Source organism: Zingiber officinale, chromosome 7A (assembly GCF_018446385.1).
Source record: "Zingiber officinale cultivar Zhangliang chromosome 7A, Zo_v1.1, whole genome shotgun sequence".
NCBI lineage: Eukaryota > Viridiplantae > Streptophyta > Magnoliopsida > Zingiberales > Zingiberaceae > Zingiber > Zingiber officinale.
The window spans coordinates 28,655,575-28,662,579 of NC_055998.1; positions in this window are offsets into that span (position 1 = coordinate 28,655,575).

Genomic DNA, 7,005 nt, shown 5'->3' on the forward strand with positions numbered 1-7,005 from the left:
TAAATATTATTGGACGAAAAATCTTATTGGATTTTTCGTGAATTTTTAGAAATTTTTGGAAATTTAAACGGAGTCTTTATGACCCGTTTTGATGGGATGAATTCGGGGTACAATGAAAGCCTGTTTGAAATACCCCTTAAATAGGAGTTGATTAGGGAATAACTTAGAGTTAATTAAACTAACCTAAGTTTAATAATCCCTAAAATCTCGGTTCACTCCCGATCTCCTCCTCCTCACATCGCGCCCGAACCCCTCTCTCCCTCTCCGGCGATTTCTCGCCTCACCGACGCCGAGCTCATGATCGCCGGCCATCTTCTTTCGCGTGGGGGCTAGGGCAACCACTTCATGGGCTATGAGAGGGTAGTTGACACTCTTCCTCTTGCGATCCTCTCTTCTTTCTCCCTCTCTCGCGGATGACCTAACACACTCGATGCCGACAGAGACTATTTCTTCCCCGACGATCTCATCCTCATCTTGTCACCGGAAGAACGCCAACGGATCTTGAAGGTGCTAACATTGTTCAAGCCATTTCCGGTGGAGTGATCGACTCCTTGTTGGTTTCTTACGTGTGATCGGTGGGATCCGATTTAGGGCACAGCGAGATTGGGATCGCGTCGCCCCCCCTAGCCAATTGACCTCCTTCAATCCGCCTCCTGGATCCGATCATTGGTGTATGCTTTTTGTCCTCCCATCAGATGGATTGAATTGGGTGATCGAGTAGGTAAGCTTTCTTTGGACTCTACTGGATTCAAAGGTTTAGCTACTTTGTGTTTTTTTTTCCGTGATGTTGAAGGACAGGATGTGCTTCTCTTTATCGTACATAAGTTGGTTTAACTGGGCTGACTGTTGCTGAGCACTTCCGTGATGCATGACAGATGTTTGATGAAATGCTAACCCTTCTAGTCTCCTCTGTTTGTGTGGGCAGCATCATTGGCGGTCACCGGTTGTTATGTGTTGCTGTTGGAATAGTGAGCATTCACTATAAGGAGCTATGAGATGGCAATAGCTTCGCCTAGCACTACTCACCCTTTTCGGCAGCTAGCATATCTTCGGCTTTGGATCAACCACGGTGTATCCGAATTTGGGTAAGTTGTGGTAAGTTGATTTGTGATGGTTATTTGGTGTATGATTTATGTAAATGGATACATGATCGTTATTGGTATGTGTTGGATTGATTGGGGTTGGTATTGGATTGGAATTTGTGGATGAGGTGATTGGTTGATATATAGGTTGTTATGTGATCATTCTTAGGATTATTGGGCTGATTTTTGGTTGGATTATCAGATGTGGATGGATTTGGTTAGTTGTTGATGATGATGTTAGGTTGATGTGGATACATAATGGAGATTTGATTTCGTGATAGGTTATTATGGGTTGTTGTCATTATGAGATAAAATGATATTAGAGAGATGGATTTGTTATTGGATTAAAGGATGTGTTGAGTTGGGAGATTAGTCTGAGATCAGATTTCAGTGGAGTTATCCTAGTTGAGTAAGGATTTTATTTAGCTATTTTAATTCATGTGAATTTAGCTAAATAAAATATGTATATATTGCTTTGTGCTCGCAGGACTTTATTTCGAGGCGAGCGTCTCGACGTGGGATTGGATTGTTTGACACGGTCGACAGATAAAGGTGGGTATTTCTTCCTTGACCTCTATGTAGATTTTCTTATACTTAGTGCATGGTTATTATTGGATGAATTAGGTTGCTTTATCTTATATCATGATCGGTTGCTGTTTTTCCTGCATGATACTTATGCTTGACTCTTGTGATGATCTATTTAATTCATATACAGTCTCCCCTCTTGATATCTACTCTGTTGTGATTACACGTGTAGAGTATGTCTTGTAGGATTTGTCGGGTTGTTGGTATTACCATGCTGATTGGGTATATGATGTGGACTATACATAGGTGGGTATGTGTTATAGGAGTCATCTTGTTGACCGTGCATTTACATGAGGTGTGTACATACGTATTTGTCATGTACTTTTGGAGGAGTTGTGTTGATTGTATGTTTGAGATGTATACACATGTCTGTTGTGTTTTTACTGGAGGATACATGTTGATTGTATTTATATTTTGTGTACATGTGTCTAGTCGGATTATTGGAGATTTTTGGTTGATTATACATGTGTAGTGTGTACATATGTTTGGTGGGATACGTGGAGGTATCATGACGATTATACTCTTGTTGGAGGTATTTTTTGAAGTTTGGGGTTGTTGCATGGATGATGATTATATATATATATATATATATATCATGTTCATCATTCATTGCATCTGATGATCGTTGTCTCCCTTGTGGTTGAGAGAGTCATCAGTTGGTTTGGTTTAGCACCGCACACTCGGCCACTCATGGGTAGTGGTAGTTGGAGCAGTTGCTGCTAGTCCTGTCGTGCCACCCGATCACGAGGTTTAGTGAGATCCGACGTTGTGAGCAGTCAGGGACCCTGATGCTATGTAGTTAGATAGCTACTAGCAGACTGTCCGCCTCGACCACTATATAGTGGGCTGGAGGGTAGTACAGTCGTCACAGACCCAAGCCTCGTGGTGTTCGGAGAGGTGGCGGGGTGACCATGGAGCATGCATGTACTTTTGCATATGATGCACGGTGCATCCGGGGTTATATTTGCATACATGCCTACTAGATACTAGTTGCATGTGTTTGTGGTATGTTGCATTTGTTTGCGATATGATTGTTGCATTTGGTTGCCATCGCATACATGTCATTTATTTTACATGTATATGCGATTGTATTTATATTTGCACAGGTGTCTCGAGTTGATCCGGTGAGTTTCTTGATCATTGTACCATGTGTCGATTCCATTGGGTATGTATCCATCATTATGTTAGTTGTGGTTTATGCAATTAGTTAAATTGTACCGGTATGTTCAGATGCATTGATTATGATAGTATGATCATGTTCTTATTCCCTACTGAGACTGTATACTTGTGATCTCCATGTTTGTTTATTAACCATGCACTATCTTGTCTATTACCCGCTGAGTTACCTATACTCACCACCGCATGTATACATTTATGTTTTCAGGTAGATGGTTGGAGTGTCGCTCGGAGTATCCTGTCTGCCGGGTCCTACGTCACATCCGAAGACTGTGTTCATTTTCTATTATATATTCTTTTCTTATTCGTGGCATTGTATTTGTGTTTAGCCATGTGGCTATCTTATTCTTTTGGTGTTGTATTTGTGTTTAAGCCGTGCCGGCATGCATTGTATCTATTTGTCTTGTGTGGGCTTTCCGTTTTCATTTTTCCGCTGTGTTGGTTTTTGGTACCGCCGTGTAGGCTGTTTTATATATAACTGCGTGGTTGTGATTGTTTCATTCCAGCCGTGTGGGCTGTTATTATAACTGCACGGTTGTGTATATAAATATTCCAGCCGCATGTGGCTGATGTATTTTGCTTGTAGTGATGCTTCATATTGTCACTGGTATAGGGGAGACTCTGCTGGATTTTTGTCTGGCAGGGACTCCTTTGGGGCGTGACATTGTCAGTAGTGGCGGATATAGGGGGAAGCGAGGGTGTGCTTGAGCATCCCCTTGCTCCTGAAAAATTCCATTAGCATGCTACAGTCCGAGGGGCAGCGAGAAGGAAGACAAGCTCCAGCTTTCTTCTTTGAGCACCCTCTTCCTTTTATGTCTAAATCCGCCGCTGATTGTCAGGATTAGAAATTTAGACATAGAAGAAAAAAAATCTCTAAAACTGTAGGATTGTTCAGTCACAATCATAAGTGTTTCTTTGCATAATTATCCCTTGCCATTGACATTTTATCAATCCACTTAGCACAATCACTTTCCTTTCCATTTAAGTAGCCCCAGAGCTATGGTACTACGATAAGATATCTAGATTATCATCTAAATATTTATGGTTCGATCTTTAGCTATAGCATATTTATAGAAATTTTTCCTTCAAATGAGGAGCCACTACAAAAAAACATAAATTTGGGGACAAATATTTGGAACGAAAATTATTCGTCCCAAAATTGCGACAAATTTAGGGTCGAAAACAAATTTCGACCCAAATAACCAACGAAAATTGCAACAAAAAAAATTTGTTTCAAATTTGCAACAAGAAAAAAATTTCGTTGCTAAATTCGTCGCCAAATCTGGAACGAATTCAGAATTCGTCCCAAAATCTGGGACGAATCTAGGATTCGTTCCAAAAATGGTATTATTTTTAAAAAAAGATAATCAAATATCGAAGGCTTATATCTTGACCTAGAGACATCAAAATTTGATGAAACAAGTTTCTATACATTCATATCATTAACTTGATCGTAAATATGTCACCATCCATATTTTTTAAATAATATTTTAAGTGATTCAAATTTTTAATACCGAATTAGGTCAAATTGGAATTAAAAAATTCCAAAAATAAATATATTTGGTAAAAAAATATTTTTATGGATATATTTACGATCAGGACAATGATACGAATGCATAGAAATTTGTTTCATCAAATTCCGATGTCTCAAGGTCAAGATATAAGCTTTCGGTCTTTAATTTTATTTTTTAAAATTATTTTTAGTTTTGGGACGAATCCAGGAATTCGTCCCAAATTTGGGACGAATTTAGAGATTCGTCCCAACAATTTAATTATAAAAAAACAAAAAAAACAAAATTGGACGCCTTATATACGGACCTAGAGACATCGGAATTTGATGAAATAAATTTCTATGCATTCATATCATTGTCCTGATCGTAAATATATCCATAAAAATCATTTTTACCAAATATTTTTATTTTCAGAATTTTTTAATTCCAATTTGACCAAATTTGGTATTAAAAATTTGAATCACTTAAAATATTATTTAAAAAATATGTTTTGTGATATATTTACGTTCAGGGTAACGATACGAACGCATAGAAACTTATTTCATCAAATTCTGATGTCTTTAGGTCAAGATATAACCTTTCGGTCTTTGATTTAATTTATTTTAATTTAAGTTTTGGGACGAATCTCTGGATTTGTCCCAAAAATTTAAATATCTTTAAAACAAAAACAAAATGGGACGCCTTATATACAGACCTAGAGACATCAGAATTTGATGAAATAAATTTCTATGCGTTCGTATCGTTGTCCTGATCGTAAATATATCCATAAAAATATTTTTTACCAAATATTTTTATTTTGGGAATTTTTTAATTCCAATTTGACCTAATTTGGTATTAAAATTTTGAATCACTTAAAATATTATTTAAAAAATATGTTTGGTGACAAATTTACGATCAGGGCAACGATACGAACGCATAGAAACTTATTTCATCAAATTCCGATGTCTTTAGGTAAAGATATAAGCTTTCGGTCTTTGATTTAATTTATTTTAAATTAATTTAAGTTTTGGGACGAATCCTGGATTCGTCCCAAAATTTGGGACGAATCCAGGAATTCGTCCCAAAAATTTAAATATCTTAAAAAAAACAAAATGGGACGCCTTATATACGGACCTAGAGACATCGGAATTTGATGAAATAAATTTCTATGCGTTTGTATCATTGTCCTGATCGTAAATATATCCATAAAAATATTTTTTACCAAATATTTTTATTTTTGGAATTTTTTAATTCCAATTTGACCTAATTTGGTATTAAAAATTTGAATCACTTAAAATATTATTTAAAAAATATGTTTGGTGGTATATTTACGATCAGGGCAACGATACGAACGCATAAAAACTTGTTTCATCAAATTCCGATGTCTATAGGTCAAGATATAAGCTATCAGACACTAATTTACAACCGTTCACTGCACAACACCTTTTTAGCTAATAGCAACCTATATATGTATTAAAAAATATCTATCTAGAGACATCAGAATTTGATGAAACAAATTTCTATGCGTTCGTATCATTGTCCTGATCATAAATATATCCATAAAAATATTTTTTACCAAATATTTTTATTTTTGGAATTTTTTAATTCCAATTTGACCTAATTTGGTATTAAAAATTTGAATCACTTAAAATATTATTTAAAAAATATGTTTTGTGACATATTTATGATCAGGGCAACGATACGAACGCATAGAACTTGTTTCATCAAATTCCGATGTCTCTAGGTCAAGATATAAGCTTTCGGTCTTTGATTTAATTTTTTTTAAATTATTTTAAGTTTTGGGACGAATCCAGGAATTCATCCCAAAGTTTGGGACGAATCTCTGGATTCGTCCCAAAATTTGGGACGAATCCAGAGATTCGTCCCAAAAATTTAAATATCTTTAAAAAAAAAAAACAAAATGGGACGCCTTATATACGGACCTAGAGACATCGGAATTTGATAAAATAAATTTCTATGCATTTGTATCATTGTCCTGATCGTAAATATATCCATAAAAATAATTTTTACCAAATATTTTTATTTTTGGAATTTTTTAATTCCAATTTGACCTAATTTGGTATTAAAAATTTGAATCACTTAAAATATTATTTAAAAAATATGTTTGGTGACATATTTACGATCAGGGCAACGATACGAACGCATAGAAACTTGTTTCATCAAATTCCGATGTCTATAGGTCAAGATATAAGCTTTCAGACACTAATTTACAACCGTTCACTGCACAACACCATTTTAGTTAATAGCAACCTATATATGTATTAAAAAATATCTACCTAGAGACATCAGAATTTGATGAAATAAATTTCTATGCGTTCGTATCATGGTCCTGATCGTAAATATATCCATAAAAATAAATTTTACCAAATATTTTTATTTTTGGAATTTTTTAATTCCAATTTGACCTAATTTGGTATTAAAAATTTGAATCACTTAAAATATTATTTAAAAAATATGTTTTGTGATATATTTACATTCAGGGAAATGATACGAACGCATAGAAACTTGTTTCATCAAATTCCGATGTCTCTAGGTCAAGATATAAGCTTTCGGTCTTTGATTTAATTTATTTTAAATTAATTTAAGTTTTGGGACGAATCCTAGATTCGTCCCAAAATTTGGGACGAATTCAGGGATTTGTCCCAAAAATT